The following is a 15,573-nucleotide window of genomic DNA, read 5'->3' on the forward strand; positions in this document are numbered from 1 at the left end:
TTGCTGTGTCTTCTAAAGAAAAATGTCTGTAGCCCAATGACATAGAAGACCACAGGTCAGCTCTTTGGGTACATTATACCTCTTCATGTTCTGGTGACAAGTGACAGGATGAGGGGAAATGGCCTCAAGTTGCGCCAGGACAAGTTTAGGTTGGATATTAGGAAACAATTCCTTACAGAAAGGGTAGTTAGGTACTGAAATAGGCTGCCCAGGGAGGTGGTTGAATCGCCATCCCTGGATGTGTTTAAGAGCCATTTGGATGTGGTACTCAGGGATATGATTTAGCAGAGCGTTGTTAGAGTTAGGGTACTATGGATAGGCTGTGGTTGGACTTGGTGATCTTCAAGGTCTTTTCCAACCTGGGTAATTCTATGATTCTATGATTCATAAAAAAACAGATGCTTTGTTGATCTTGGGAAAGAATGTCCAGTCATAAACTAAGTTTTGTTAAATCCACAAGCAATGTTCATTCGCATGCCAGGGTTCTACTGCTCCTGCAGCCCTTGAAATGATGAAGGTTTTTGCCTCCTTTGTTAACAATGTACTGAATCAGGTTGAGGTTCTTTGAGGTTCTCTTTAGACCCAAACGACATGTAAACCTAAGGTGAACATTTCAGTGCAGCTTTTCAAACCTGGCTATGCTTTAGTGAAGCTGAGTTCATTGAATCATAGAATGGAGTTCATTTGTGAGAGCTGTTCTCACAGCTTTGTGGAGATGTAATATTTCCTACGTCATTGCGTTTTAATTCATTCCCCAGCCTTTTCCTTAAAAATATTAGGCATGCACAGTATTTTGTGTTATTTCCAAATAAAAATTTCCATCAATACTAAAGGAAGAGATTTAACTGAGTATTTAAGTTTATTGATTTCTTACAGGTTAAGTTATGTGCAGATGCCAATTAACACATGCATAGTCTTGGTTTGCTTGATAGGAGTTGCATTATCTGACCTATATCTCTCAGCACAGGTCACCTACACTCAGCTCAATTTCATATCATCTCTTACATGGGGATTGGACCTGATGACCCATTGAGGCCCCTTCCAAACCTTTCAATTCCATGATTCTGTGATATCATCCCTTTGGTATTTTTTTTTTTTCTATTTGTATTTTGAGGATTTAGGAATTACTTCATTTTCTTTAAGAGAACAACAATAAAACCTCATCTACTGATGATACAGAAGTCTCACCTAAGTTTTCACAAGATATATTTGAAACATCAGCATCTGTACTTACTGATGAAGATGCTTCAAATCTAAAAAGAATTGAGTTGAATTTTTATGAGCATAATTATATGATATATCACATATATCATGATATATCACATCAGTGGCAAAATTAATTTGCAGATGCTCTCAGCCTGATACCTTTTTGCTGCTGCAGTCAAGATTAAACATGAAGTATTAAAACGTATCTCCTCACCTCTCTTTCAAAATCAGCCTCAGAAAACAACTAGAAAATTCAAGGAAACAAAGGAATCCTGCACTGACATGTTGCACCTGTATGGCAGAAGAGAGGAGTCTAGATTGTGCCTAAGGACTATAGAGGTGCAGCAGGGTGATGGACAAACTGAAGGATTAAGGCTTTATGAGGGTGTAGGGTAGAATGTAAGCTGAGCATGTTGTCTGCTTCTGTTTAAGACATACCTGGTATCACAGTTCTGCATGGAGCCCTATACAAGCTGCATTACCGGAAGGGCAATGTGTTTGCCTTCCACTAAACACAACTGTGCTAAAAACTTAGTGTTTTGTCTCCACAGCATTCCCTAGGTACTTGCTAAGGAGAGGAATAGATAGATATGCAGATATACCTTCTTTTTCCCACTGTTACACAGTATAAATTTCTACAGGCTTCTGGTCTAATTGACAACTACCAACAGTTTCTAATTTTTTGTACAGCAGAATAGTTAAATTTCTAAATGCATTCACATTCTATATGTGATCTAACAATTGCAAGATTAAACACTTGGTTATGATCTAAATTGGTACTAAGTAGAAAAGGGGCATCTTACACCCAGTGGCCCGTTATTTTGCCCATCAACATTTAAGAATTACTTATGCGCCATCTGTGTTACAGTCACATGTAAAAGGCCACCACCTGACCTTCTCTCTATGCACTGTGCTGATTCATAAAACAAATGGCAGTCTTTTCTTTAGCAGCACTGAGATAGGAAGGACATGTGTGTAAGCATTGCAGAGATCACACTGTGACAAGCGTTTTCAAATGAAAGGCCTAGAAACCGATGGATGCACCTCTCAAAGAACAGGTGTGTTATAGACATTAAAGGCTTATGCCTGGATTTCTGAGAGCTAGATTTATGATTGTTGGGCTAGGCTGAATTCCCTTCAAGAGCAGTGACATACATTTCTGACTTTTTAAAAGCAAGGCAATTAGATTACCTGCAGATTAGCTCATTCTTGTATCTCAGGAAAAAAAAAAAATTAAAAAAGAATATATATACATAAGATTCAGGTAAAAGAGGACAGAGAAGGTAGGATATATAATACAAGGGGGCCTGTGCAATCTAGAAAGTTACCCTCTCTCATCCCATTTTGCCATCTGTTTCATGTGGGTATATGGGTATGTACATATCCTATTCCTGTTTGTCTTTGATTACCACTGATTCTCCACAAAGAATATCATCTTCTATCTGGCTTGTAGCCAGTGCCTCATCCTTCCTCTTAGTAGTTACGCAACCAGTCTCCCCCTCAGCCTTCCACCCAGAAGCCTGTTTCTCAGATTCTTCCTCTCAGCTCCCACATGGCAATCATCCCTCTCTGCTATATGGATGTGCCGTCCTTCAGTTCTCAGAATATACACTCACAGAGCTTTTCTTAAACTCAGGAACATATACATCCTGCTTTTGTTCTGCTGGGTGAGGGTATGCTGGGAATCCTTATATGCCTAAGAAAAAGTAGCCACTAAATAAAGCTGTGTTGTCTTACAATAAAAAATCAGCCACGTTATTTGTAGAGGGTATCCCCACAAAAGCTTGCTTTGCTTACAGCCTGGAAGATGTACCACACTTCACTGTTTTCAGTCAGCACACTGGAATACAAGCGAGACTGACTAAACGTGGGAAGCAATTAGTGCCTTTTAAAACATTTAATATTAACTTTTATCTTGCACATTAACTGTAAGAGCATTTGATAGATGATCTATATGGGAGTATTCCCACTAATAACACCAGTGATTTTGTATGTGCATATTGTTATTAGACAACCATAATATTATATTATATATACCATATTATATAATTAGATAATATATACCATATTATAATATGCAGCATCCTTTGTGAAGGTCTGTATTTGCCTTGCATCTTCTTTTTTTGCCCAGCTTGGTGCTTGCTTTGTCCTTTCTCATCCAGAAATTTTGTGTCTCCTGCCTATTCTCAGAATGAAAAAGAATGAGCACAAACTCAGCAGGGAGTTCAGGAAAATCTCTATTACATCTTCTTTCCTGCAGGTTTTTTTTGTGGTTTCTCACACAGACAGAACAGAAAAGATGATGAATCTGGGGCAAATCTTCTGGCTTTGCCCTATACAGTACATGTCAGTGGGGAAACAGAAGGACTTCAGCTGGGCTGACAGTACCCCCAGCTACAATGAGGAGATATCTATTTAATGAGAAAGGAGGAAGAAGCATTTTTTACCCCAGGTGCTCAAGTATCTCTTGGAGTTCTGCCTTAGCTTGCTCAGGCACACTTCACCCCTCACAGAAATACAGCTACCAACTTCTATCAGTATTATTTATTCCTTTAAGTCTGCTAAAAGCAGATATTTTTCTCTGAGTATGTTTTTCAATACTACTCCTGCACCTGAAAAGTAATTATTCTTCTTAAGTTTTATTCTTCTGTTACTATTATTACTATCATTGCTTTCTTTCTATCTATCTGCTTTTGTTCTGCAATACATCTTAACCTAAGAAGACAAGATTTCCTGCTATGGGTTACAGATGTTTGAGGAATGTGCTGGGCTGCACAACGAACAAGGAGCAAGCCATGTCTATCAGCTACCTCAACACTCTCTGGCAGCTTGGACTGGACAAAAGAAAAGAGCTCAAGCACTGGGTTCAAGTACTGAATTCTTTAAAATGTCAAGAAATTCAGTGGTGGAGAGGAGAGAAATTAGTGAAGCCGGGGTGTTTTCATCCAGGCTAAAGACAGAGCTCATTCACCATCAGACTTCAAAAGATCAGTGCAGGCAAGAGGAGCTACTGAGTGAACCCTGTGCATTCTGCTGCTGTAAGAATAATGTTTGCAGCATCTCTGCATGGGAACTTTCTGCACCTTATAATAAATTGTTTCTAATCACTTTTAAATTATTGGTGACTTTCAGCTGGCTAAGTAATTACCATGGTATCGTGCAATTCATTTATCATTTTTCCCTTAACCAATCTAGGACAGTTTTACTCAAAAATAAAAGAAAAATAAAGCACCTAAGATCTTTACTAAGAATGTAGTTTTAAGTCATTGTTTGCTGATACTTTTATTTTGCTTCTGAGACTTATTATTATTTTTTTTTCCAGAATCTTTTTTTTTTTTTGTTCTTGGAAATATATTTAAATGGGAATACTATAAGCTCAATTGAAATGAGAAGTGGTAAAAATGGAACTCCTTAATAGCTGCTATTCACCAGATTCTGTTGAGTAGCAGCATATAATCCTCAAAAACATGATGCTGAAAGTGGAATTAATACTCTTTATAAAGTTTTAAATGGTAAACTAATAATTCAAAAGTCCATGGTATGTCAGTGTTTAAGAATAAAGTCAAGTTTCTTTTGAGAATTCATCTAACAAACTTTACATTGTTTCAGTTTTCAATAAAGACCTTTAGACTTCTGCCAGACAGCAGTGGAAGTCTATGCTGACTTCAAGAGGGTCGCTAGAGCAGAGGAAATATTTACATACTAGCTTAAAAGGATGGCATCTGAAACTAATACATAGCACAGGATACTGAGGTTGCATGCTTCTCACTGCTATGTGTAAGAAATAGTAATTTATATTAAATTACTTCCCATCTTAAAGCGATTGAGCCTCCTGTTTTCTGCAGGATGTAGTACTTTTAAAGTGGGACAAACAATTATCTCTTATATAATAAACCATCTGCGTGGATGTACTCTGTCACTCAGTTTCATTTGATATTACCCAGAAAAGAAAGAATGTGGTTAAGCAAGATTTATCACGCAAAGATGCCATAATCAGCTAAAAATCCATCTATAACATCCTGGTTAGTTGCTAAGCCTTTGAAGGGGGCTTGAATAGAACTGAAATGTGATGCTGCATAACTGGGGTTGACATGGCAACGCTTGTAGCACAGAAATTCTCAGCTTTATTAGCAACTTCATTTTAATTCCTTCCCCTTTTCATGCACTCCCCCCAGTCGCTGAGGTAAATTTATCTTAAGAGTCTCTGATTGCAACTCATAAATATTTGGCACAATGAAGATGGCATGCTAGTCTTTTATTTTGCAGGCAGCAGAATAGTAACAGGTCTATGAGATGAATCCCTAACAGCATTTTTTTAATGACCGTGTTAAATTTAGTGCTGTTCTGAGAGAGATTATGTGTATGGGATGCCTGCTATATTAGGACTGATCTGGCAGTACTCTGCCAGAGGAAACAGGCAGTAAAGAAGAAATTTGCTCAATATAGCTACTCTAACAAACATATATGCTGCTAAGGGTCAACAGCCAGAGCCATAGGCTCCAAAGGCTCCTGCTGAGCAGGCAAAACCAAAAGGGTCTGTGAATACATAGACTAAAAGAATTATAGCAGGGCAGAAAAGGACCTCATGAGACAGAAGGAACAAGAACCAGACTGAGGCATGGAGAGCACTTCTGGGATACTTCATTAAAACTGCTACTTTGTAGTTGGCCATGAAAATGTTGTAGGGCTTTAGGTAATACAAACACATTTTAGATCATTTTAAAGTAATCTTCTCTAAAAGCTTTGTTCCTTCTGCAAAGTAAGCCATACTTGGCTTTTAAAAAGCATTCACATCTTCATACTTTCCTTAATTATCTTTTTCTTCTGTGCATGAGAGAGCACTGCAGGCTGGTCTATGGTGTGGGATGTGTCTGGCACCTTATGGCATGTGCTTGTGAGGAGGAGGAAGGGAGGACTGCAGAGGTAGGACACCATCTCAGGAGCACGAGGAAAGCAACGTGCTGTGCTGCATGAATGCATGAGGTACAGGCAGAGCTAAAGGGGAGAGGCAGGATTTGTTTCAGTAAGCGACACTTGACAGTTCTGCTGCATACAGAATCCCAAAGGCACACCAATTCAACCAGCTTCTTGGGTAAACTGTGGGTGATAAATGGAGTAGTTCAATTCTGAGACTGTTTGAGGGATAGGAGAAATGCAAGGCTCCAAAGAGGATAAATAGAGGCAGACTTGGAGTGACCAAAATAATAATAATATTTGCTGAAGATTTCTCTGTAACCATACTGGTTGCTCTTTGAACTCTAAAATAACTTACCACTTGGAAAGATGAGGTGTTAACATCACACTACAGCAGTGTTAAGGAGTGAGAAATGAGTGTTTAAGTTTGTCACCTTGCCTTACAGGGGAACCTTGATTTACTGTGGAAATGCTGACATCAGTGTGAAAGATCTCTGAAAAAGAAATTCTATGCAAGGACTAGACTTGAAAAGAAACTTGACATGTGAAAGAACAGAAAAGATCTTGCTCTTCTCTGATACCTGTGCAACTAACAAGATTGAAAAATGGCTTCCACAAGAGCTTCTGAGCCCATGCTGGCTCTGCATCTATTTAACCTCTGATTCCTTCCACAGCGGCATTTCAGAGAATAAAAAATCCCAGGCATTTGTGCCATTTGACAATTGGGTTTTCTGATGTTCAGATCATTCTAAATATAATAACCCTGGTAAAATTGAACTGAGGAAAGAAGACATAAATACAGTTTGGAGGCAGTCTCCTCTAGGCTTTAATCAACCAAAAGGGAAGAATGAAAAGGGAGATTTTAATGTCACTGTCTAGTGCCATATCATCAGTTAATTATTAAATTCAAACAATGCAGTTTATCCACAAGGATAAGCACTACCAAAGCTTCCCAGACTTAAACCATGTATATTTAAGGTTACTTTCTTTAAAGATATAAAGAGATGTAACTCCATAAGGTCTATATAAAACTGTGTGAAACAGCTGTTCATGAATTTTGAAGGGATTTGTTACACTAAACTTTCCTATACTAAATCCAAATTAATGAGTTCGTCAAAACACAAGACTCTGAATTCCACTTTCATGGCAAATTAAGTTTTGCTTTGTTATATCTAAGTGTGTGCAGATTAACTTTCTTAATACGACTTTCCTTCCTATCAACAATGGTCTGAATGTAATCTTAAGATTTACATTTGAGTTCTTCCTGGTTATTAACAATAACAGGTTTTTATGATAAAAATTCATGTTTGAAGCTATATAGGAGTATGTTTCATTTGACTGCACCTGTGCTTTGAAAATATAACCATGTGGACAAGCAGAAAAGCAGTTATTTAGTGATGAAAAACTGCTTTTTACCTTGTTCTCCTCTAGTTCTTGTAGTTCTCTTCATCATAAGTTCTCTCACAAAATCATTGCCATGTAGAGACAAGAAAGGCTCTATTTCTCATCAGATGATTGAGCTGTCAGTCTCCAAAGCTTTAAAAATCCAAAACACATTTATATACTGCAGCTCAGAGCTTTTGCATCACTTTTTCTAAAGAGTAATGCTAAGCAGCAGCTCTCGAAGATATTTCATTTTGAATCGTCCAAGATCAATGTCATTTCAAAGTTTTAAAAGACATCTGGAGAGCTTTCAGGATCATGGTTTTAATGTACTTTGGTGTAATCCTAGCTTGGTTTGGTAGAACTGCAGGTATCCAGAACTATCTAGAAGGGAAGTGTGTTGGGCATATTTCAAGTTGTACTGGGACATCTAAAGCCTGAATACAGTTTTAGGCATTTAAGTCCTTTCTCTGGAGGAAGGGGAGAAGGCTGCCAATTATGATTACTTACCTTCTTTGCTTATTAGCAGTTTATTTAATCTCAATGATTATTATTTAATTAAACATTCTGAAATCACCTCCAGTGGGTGTTGTGCTTATCCATGCAGTGGCTGAGTAGAAAGATCCCGTAAAGGCGCCTCTTCAGACTATATTAGTAGGTGACAAGGATCCCTCCACAGCTGCATGAGGAAAGAAATGGCAGTTCAGTCGAAGCAACACCCCCAGTCTGTGAGTGAAAATCAGGGAAGAGAATGGCATTCAAAACCTCATCCAGACAGAAAATATTTTTATAAAAATAGCACTTATAGAAAATGTCTCCCAATCCTAACCTGTCTAATTTATTTTTCTAAGGCTGGGCTACCACATATGTTGGTCTTGGGTCGTTCCAAAAGGTCTGTGTATAATTTGTGCATTTATACTCAGAAAACATTCCAGGTTTCACTCGTAAAGAAAAAGTTGCCATATTCTCAGAGCACGTGAATACTACTGAGACTGGGGTTTATTGTGAACGTACATATTCTAAATTATTAAAAATGCTTCTGCCAAATGTGAGCAGTCAGCAAAGAATATCAATTTGCTTTAATTAGATTGAACCGAAGCCCAGCAAAAATTCAAATCCTGCATTTCAGAATCATTCTAATTCAGCTTCTTGGCAACGTAGATAGGAGAATGATTATTATAGTAGCAGTTTACTTAGATAATTATCTTGCTGTAGTACATGATGGCACAGCATGTTATGGAGATATATGGAGCTGTTTCACAGGTAGGACTTGGTCTGCCACCTGTGTAGACAGTTTCTACTGGGTAATGACAGATGACAAGGTTTGGGGACCAACCTGTTAACTGGTACAGGCAAACAAAATCAGGTAGGCAGCTCTTTAAGCACGTATTTTGTAACATCTAAAATATCTGAGCAGTGTCTGAAAGAAAAAAGACAGGAGACAGAATTGTGACAAACCATACTGGAGGTCTTTTGTTGATGTAGTTAAAATATCCATGTAGTATCAAAAAGCAAAGCACCAAAATTTTCTGAGACAAAAGATAATAATGTCACATCCAAGACAGATTCACTTTAGAGTGGGATCCCTTTCCAATGGACGTGTATGGTATAAATTTATGGTATATATTTATTGGTATAAATAGCTTTAAGAATGTCTTACACAATTACCAGCATGTAATTACATCTGTTGTAAGCTAACCAAGTTTAGACCTGATCTATAATCTGTTTCAAAAGAATGAATTTCTTGATAAAATTAGTTAGTGGCAGAATAAACAAGATAAAAGGTTCTTAACTGTGAATAATTTTACTAGAAACAAAAAATTGAATTGTGTAGTGAGAGAGGATGTCATCCTTTGTTCTAAATATCCTTACTGGAGAGGAAATACAGAAGGACAGAAAACATGGTATAAGTCTTCTCTTTACTCATTCAGCAATAAACATTATACATCAGCCGAAAGAAATTCGACGGTCAGTCATACTAATGACAGAGAAATTTAAAAAAACCTCTATTGTGAATGAAATAAATACTAGCAATATCATATGTTTGTTATTAGAACCAGCTGAGATTGTCGAAACCAGTGCAGATCAGGCTGAAGTATTCAATGGACGTTTCTGAATAACATAGTCACATTCTTGTTATGAATGTGGCATGCTTTATAATATGCAGCTGCTTTATAATATGTAAATAACTTCTAATGCACTTTAAGTCTAAAAATAATTTATGACTGGAGTGTCTGAGCAATTAATGTCACTGTTTAAGAAAAGAAATAATATTAAGGAAGTATTAAATATGCGCTCAGAGCTAAGGTTGTGCTAGTGTTTAAATAACATACAAAATAACCTTCAGAATAAAATTCTATCTATCCTGGAATCAGTAGCAGGTAAGATAACTGAAAGCCTGATATGTGATATAATCAATACAAATAATGATTGTGTAATTAGTGCCAATGAGCATATCAAATTTGTTGGCCTTCTGGGTGAGCCTGTGATTGATATGATTGATGGAGGTAACTGCATTGACATACGCTCCTGTAAAGCAACAGACTCTCAGCAGCTCATCAATCTAATTAAGTGATTAGTGTTACACAAAATCAGTGTAATAGATAATAATTACTTAAAAACCAGCTGAATGATAGGTCTCCAAAAGTGACCATAAAGAGCAAATACTTCTCCCTTGGGTAAATCACAAGCACTTTGTAGAACTCTGATCTTTATTTTATTTTCCAAAAAATCTCAGGAGTCTCAAGGATCATGCTGCCCACTTCAGAACCCTTTGGAAGCTGTTCGGTGCTGCTCCAGCTGCTTGGGTCCCTGCTGGGAGCTGGCACAGGCTGATTGCTGACAGAACATAACCACGCCAGCACCAGCTCTCAGCCTGCGTCGGCATCCCAAGAGCCAGGTGCCACTCTGACATGAAGTAGAATGACTTCCAAACACACCCTTGGCACTCTTACCTCGGGGAATCAAGCCCCATATATCAGAAAATGCTGTCCTCTACTACTACATAAATTTATGAGTGATCTGAAGGAATATTTAACGGCATGACTAGTAAAATTGCAGATGACTTAAAATGCATAGAGCACTAAATAATGCAAAGAAAAAACACTTTTTCTATAGGGAATTTGACATCCTTTAGTAAGGCAGGATTATTTGAATGCGCTTTTTGAGACAGCTGTATGAAAGGTCATTCAGAAGGAACAAAGAATGTAGGTCACGTTTAGAAGTCTGGAGACTGTGTCTTGGAAAGCAGTGGCTCTAACTGGGATTTAGGAGTCACAGTGGTTAGCCAGATAAGAGAAGCTCCCAGAACAATGTTCCAAGGCAGTTGGCAGGGCCTGAAGAGACAGACACGTTGGGTGGTGACATAACTGTATCCAATTCCACGGTATCCAGTTCCTTCAAAGCAGGGCTTTAAAATTAGAAAAGCTCAGAAGAGCACTGCAAGAATGCCACTGGATCTGAAAAACCTGACTAACAATGACAGAGATAGGAAGTCTCGGGTTAACTCTATCCAAAGGAAAGTTAAGAAGACAATTCCATGTTAGAAAAAAGAGTGCATTTATTTAACAGAATGACAGTGAAACAATCTGTGTCATCTTTGCTTCTATTTACAATTGCGTCGGTTCATGCAAGCTGTGGACAAAAAGTGCAAAGCAGAAGCATCTCTCAAAACACAAAACACACACACACCTGCAACAAGGGGAAGCAGACCACAAGGTATTGTATTGTATCTTTATGTTAAACATGACACTGAAAATGGATGAAATATAACACATTTTAATTTCATTTCCCTATTAGACTTATACGTTAACAGTTACTTATACTGAGTTATTTGAACCTTTGTGTATTTGTTTAAATTTATATTAAGGTGTAATGTAATCAGAGTGAGGATCTTTCTTGAACATCTGCAAAGTGTTTTGCACACTTAGGTTAGGCGTAAATAATACATGCCAGAGAGAAGTAAACACCAATGGGATAAATAAATGATGTACGGTGAACACGAGGCACAATAGCTGGAAGTAATGAACTGAAACATAAGAAATTTTCCATTAACCTGATTGTCAGAAATAAATAAATAAATAAATAATCTTTATAATTGAAGGAATTCCACTTAGAAGAGATGTCTCCTTTGGGAAGCCACAGTGTCAGACAAATCAGCACTGAACAATGTTAAAGAACAGCCCTTTGTCAGGACCATGATCATCTTCGCCATCAGCAATCTTTGCAACCTCCTGTTTCTTCTTATCATTTAAAACCACCATGAATATTTTATTTGTTGACCTACAAAAGTGGGATTTTAGGGATATAATTTTAATGTGAGATTACTAGAATACTTTAAAAAATATTTTCCAATCAAGTACGCTAACGTTTACTGTTATTGCTGAACCTTTTACATTGAAACACAGATCAGGAGAGCTCCAGAACAACAGACAAGAAAGTAATATAGTTGGTGAAATAGGCAGCGTGGAGGTGCTCAGCTTTTGGGAACTTGTGTCTGAAAAATGGCAGTCCATAGTTAAGTGTCATAGTGCCCTGTGGGCTGCATGGGGAGGGTCAAGTGTCAGGATGCACTAAAACAAAGCAAGGTGGTAGGAGAGCGCTGAGGACAGAGTGCTACAATCAGCTCCGAACTGCTTTGATGTTCAGGAATTTTGTGGCTCATATTCCTTCAAGAAAAGGTGTTGCGGAAGGTTTTAGGTGCTCATCTATCTTTCATAAACTAGGGGAACTGGAAGTGTAGCCAGGACACTGCTACTTCTGCTCTCTGCTTTATTTTTGTTATTAAAGAACTCGAGGATGTTGAAGACAGAACACCAATGAGTTTTTCTCCATCAGGAAATCTCCTGTCTCCCAAGAGCATGCCAGTGCTGACCCAAAGAGAAAAGTGAAGTAGGAGCCTCTTCTGTAATCAAAGACCTTCACTGGGAGAAGGCACCCTGGGCTGAAGTCCCCACCCACTGTTTTTTTTTCTGGATGTACAGATAAAAGACACAACAAAGGTCCCCAATACAAGCACACAAAGACATCTTTTGTCCTTCCTAACCAAGTGCCATAACCACTAGGTTGCAGACCAATTCCCTCTCTCCGTTCTAATGCATTTTTAATTCTTTCAGAGTGCAAAGTGGAGCAGCTCAAACAGAAGGGACAGACAGTGTTTTGTTTCCTTCCATGTCCCCCTGGACTATGTGTTGTTTACCTGGCAAGCAGAAGAGAATTAAATTCATTGTTGCATAGAGGAAGGCAAACTAGGCCCTTCACAGAATCACAGAATCATAGGGGTTGATAGGGACCTCCAAAGATCATCGAGTCCAACCCCCTGCCAAAGCAGGCTCCCTACACCACGTCACACAGGTAGGCATCCAGGTGGGTCTTGAATATCTCCAGAGAAGGAGACTCCACCACCTCCCTGGGCAGCCTGTTCCAGGGCTCTGTCACCCTCACTGTAAAGAAGTTCTTACACACATTCGTGTGGAACTTCCTATGCTCCAGTTTCTGGCTGTTTCCCCTTGTCCTTTCTCCACACACTGCTGAAAAGAGTCTGGCCTCGCCACTTTGCCTCCCACACCTCAGATATTTATAGACCTGGATCAGGTGCCCTCTCAGTCTTCTTCACCTTAAGAATGTTTCAACCTGGCAGGGTCAGGCTGGATGTTAGGAAAAGGCTTCTCACCAGAGAGCAGTGGGCAAGGAACAGGCTCCACCAGGCAGTGGTCATGGCCCCAAACTGACAGAGTTCAAGGAGTTTGGACAGCACTGTCAGAAACAGAGCTTAATTTCTAGGTAGCCCTGTGTGAAGTCAGGTATTGGACCCCACGAACCTTGCACGTCCCTTCCAGCTCAGGATATTCTATGAGACTATTCCATATGAACACCAAGAATACCCAAGTCTTGGTGGGGAAAGCATCAATTATAACTGAATTTTTGTGTGAATTGATTTTGCTGTGCAGCCCAAGACCTGAGGGGATCGGGCATAAGAGGAAGAGTCAGTCAGATGAAGTCTAAGACACCTTTGGGCAAAAACATCCTCTGGGAAACTTAAACATTAGAACTGTAGGATCTGTGGAGATCCATCACCTCTGGGATCAGCCAGCAAAGACGTGGGTAGCGTGAGGAAACCTAACTCCAACGTTAGTGCCCACATTCCACACCAACCTGCCCCTGGAGCACACAGGTCCTGGTCACAGGGCTCCAGTGACTGCGTGGGCTCTCAGCACTTTGGGATCAAGCGATCCCTTTGGAGACACCTACTGAAATGTTTGGATTAAAATGTTTCCTAAAGGCATTCTGGGGTGCGGGGCCTCAGGGACACAGCGCTCACCCCTTGAGCTCACCGGGGGCAAGGGAGGCGGATGGTGGGCAGCGAAAGCGAACGTCTCAGCGAGCTCCCTTGCCGACCAGCCCTGCAGAACAGGAGGAAGGGAGTGAGTGAGAAAGAGAGAGAAAGGGGGGGAGAGGACGGCGGTGCCGCCCTCTGGAGAGAGAGCCGGGAGAGGCTGGTGTGAAGAGCCGCATTTCAATGAGGGCCGGGCTAATGCAAATCACTGCAATCGGCAGCAGCAGCAGAAAGGCGAAGCAGCTGCATCCCGGGCTCCCCAGCAGCGCTCTCCAGCCGGGGGAGGCGTAACAAAGGCATCCGAGCCGCTTTCTGCGGCAGCTCCTGCCATCGCAGCCGGGTGGTCGCCGGGGGGGGAGGGAGGGAGCCGCCGCCGCCGCCGCTCCTCAGCCGCTTCCCAGCTCGCCCCACCGCCGCCGCCTTCCCAGCTCGCCAGCTTCGAGGGAGAGAAGCTCTCGCCGGGCTGCGGACAGCAGGTAAGAGCCCGGGGGCTGCACACAGCAGGTAGGGGCCCGGGGGCTGCACACAGCAGGTAGGGGCCCGGGGGCTGCACACAGCAGGTAGGGGCCCGGGGGCTGCGGAGTGGCGGCCGCAGGGGCGCGGCCGTTGGTCGGGCTGCCTATGCGGCGCGGTGCACCTGTGCCCATTGTGTGGGGCGGCGGCCTCCGCTGGCTGCGGCGCGGAGCCGGGCGGCATCGCGGGCAGCGGCGCTTCCCGCTGCGGGGCTCGGGGCAGCGGCGCTGGGTAACGCGTCAGGTGCTGCCCGGTGCCGTTTTGTCAGCGGGGGTTGACGTTGCGGCAGGGCTGCGTGCTCCGTGTCTCTCACGAGGTTTCCTCAGTGCGTTTCACACGCGTTTCCTCAGCGCTGCGGGGCATCTGTATTTGTTAAGCTGGTACCGTTTGTATCTATCGATATCTATCCTTTTTGCGGCGACTGAGAGGTCGGTCTCTCATCTTTGAGGTGATGGTTGGCCGGTCCTTGTCACGTCGGTGTGTGTTCCGCCGTGTGTGTGTGTGTGTGCACGGATGGAAGCGCCCACACCTGCATTGGATGCTCCGTAAGCGGTTCGCTAGTAGATCTCAGTGCTGTGAGTGCTGGGCACGGCGGTGTGCTCGGGTGTGTCCCTCTATTCCCATATATCCGTGTGTCAGTAGATGTGTGTGTGCACACGCTGAGACATCGGATCCGATTATTTAGAATTTCTTTGTCTGCTCCGACCTTGCGGCTTGCACACGCTTGGCCGTAATTAGCAGCACCGTGTCGTTCCAGGAGCTCGATTTCTGTTCTAAAGGACGTAATTGGGAATTACAGCCATTATCGATTGAAGCATAAGCGTGTGGAAGGAAGGGCAGCGGCTCACGCTTCTCTCCCCCATACTCCATAATTATTAGAGCCGAGAGTCTTTTAAAAAACTATATCTTGGTGTAACTTATTTTTCCTTCTATTTTGTGCATGTGTGAGATGAATGGAAACAGCAGCCCTAAGGAAAACCTGTTTCTCCCATCACTGCCATTGCTTCCTAGATACAGGTTTTGAACTGCGAGTTCTGAGATCGTGTACATCTGCCTGACAGTTTCTTTCTGGCATTAAAAATAGAGTGAAACAACTTTTCATTTATTTATTTATTTTTTTAACATCTGAACGTTGTGGCAAATACTCTCAATCCTAAACTGTGGCCATTAAATTTAGTATTTAGCTCAGGGAACTGCCCATGAAATGCCATGGTGAATTTCTT

General features: G+C 41.2%; 1 protein-coding gene across 2 annotated transcripts in view; it reads left to right on the top strand.

The window, feature by feature from the left end:
• The first annotated feature begins 13,959 nt into the window (after positions 1-13,959).
• DCLK1 (doublecortin like kinase 1) overlaps positions 13,960-15,573 on the top strand; it is a 228,443-nt gene continuing 226,829 nt past the window's right edge. For both annotated transcript variants that reach the window (XM_015851967.2, XM_015851966.1), the window contains exon 1: positions 13,960-14,313. The gene's annotated coding sequence lies outside the window, so the exon portion shown is untranslated. The remainder of the gene's footprint in view (positions 14,314-15,573) is intronic.

This window comes from Coturnix japonica, chromosome 1, assembly GCF_001577835.2.
Source record: "Coturnix japonica isolate 7356 chromosome 1, Coturnix japonica 2.1, whole genome shotgun sequence".
NCBI lineage: Eukaryota > Metazoa > Chordata > Aves > Galliformes > Phasianidae > Coturnix > Coturnix japonica.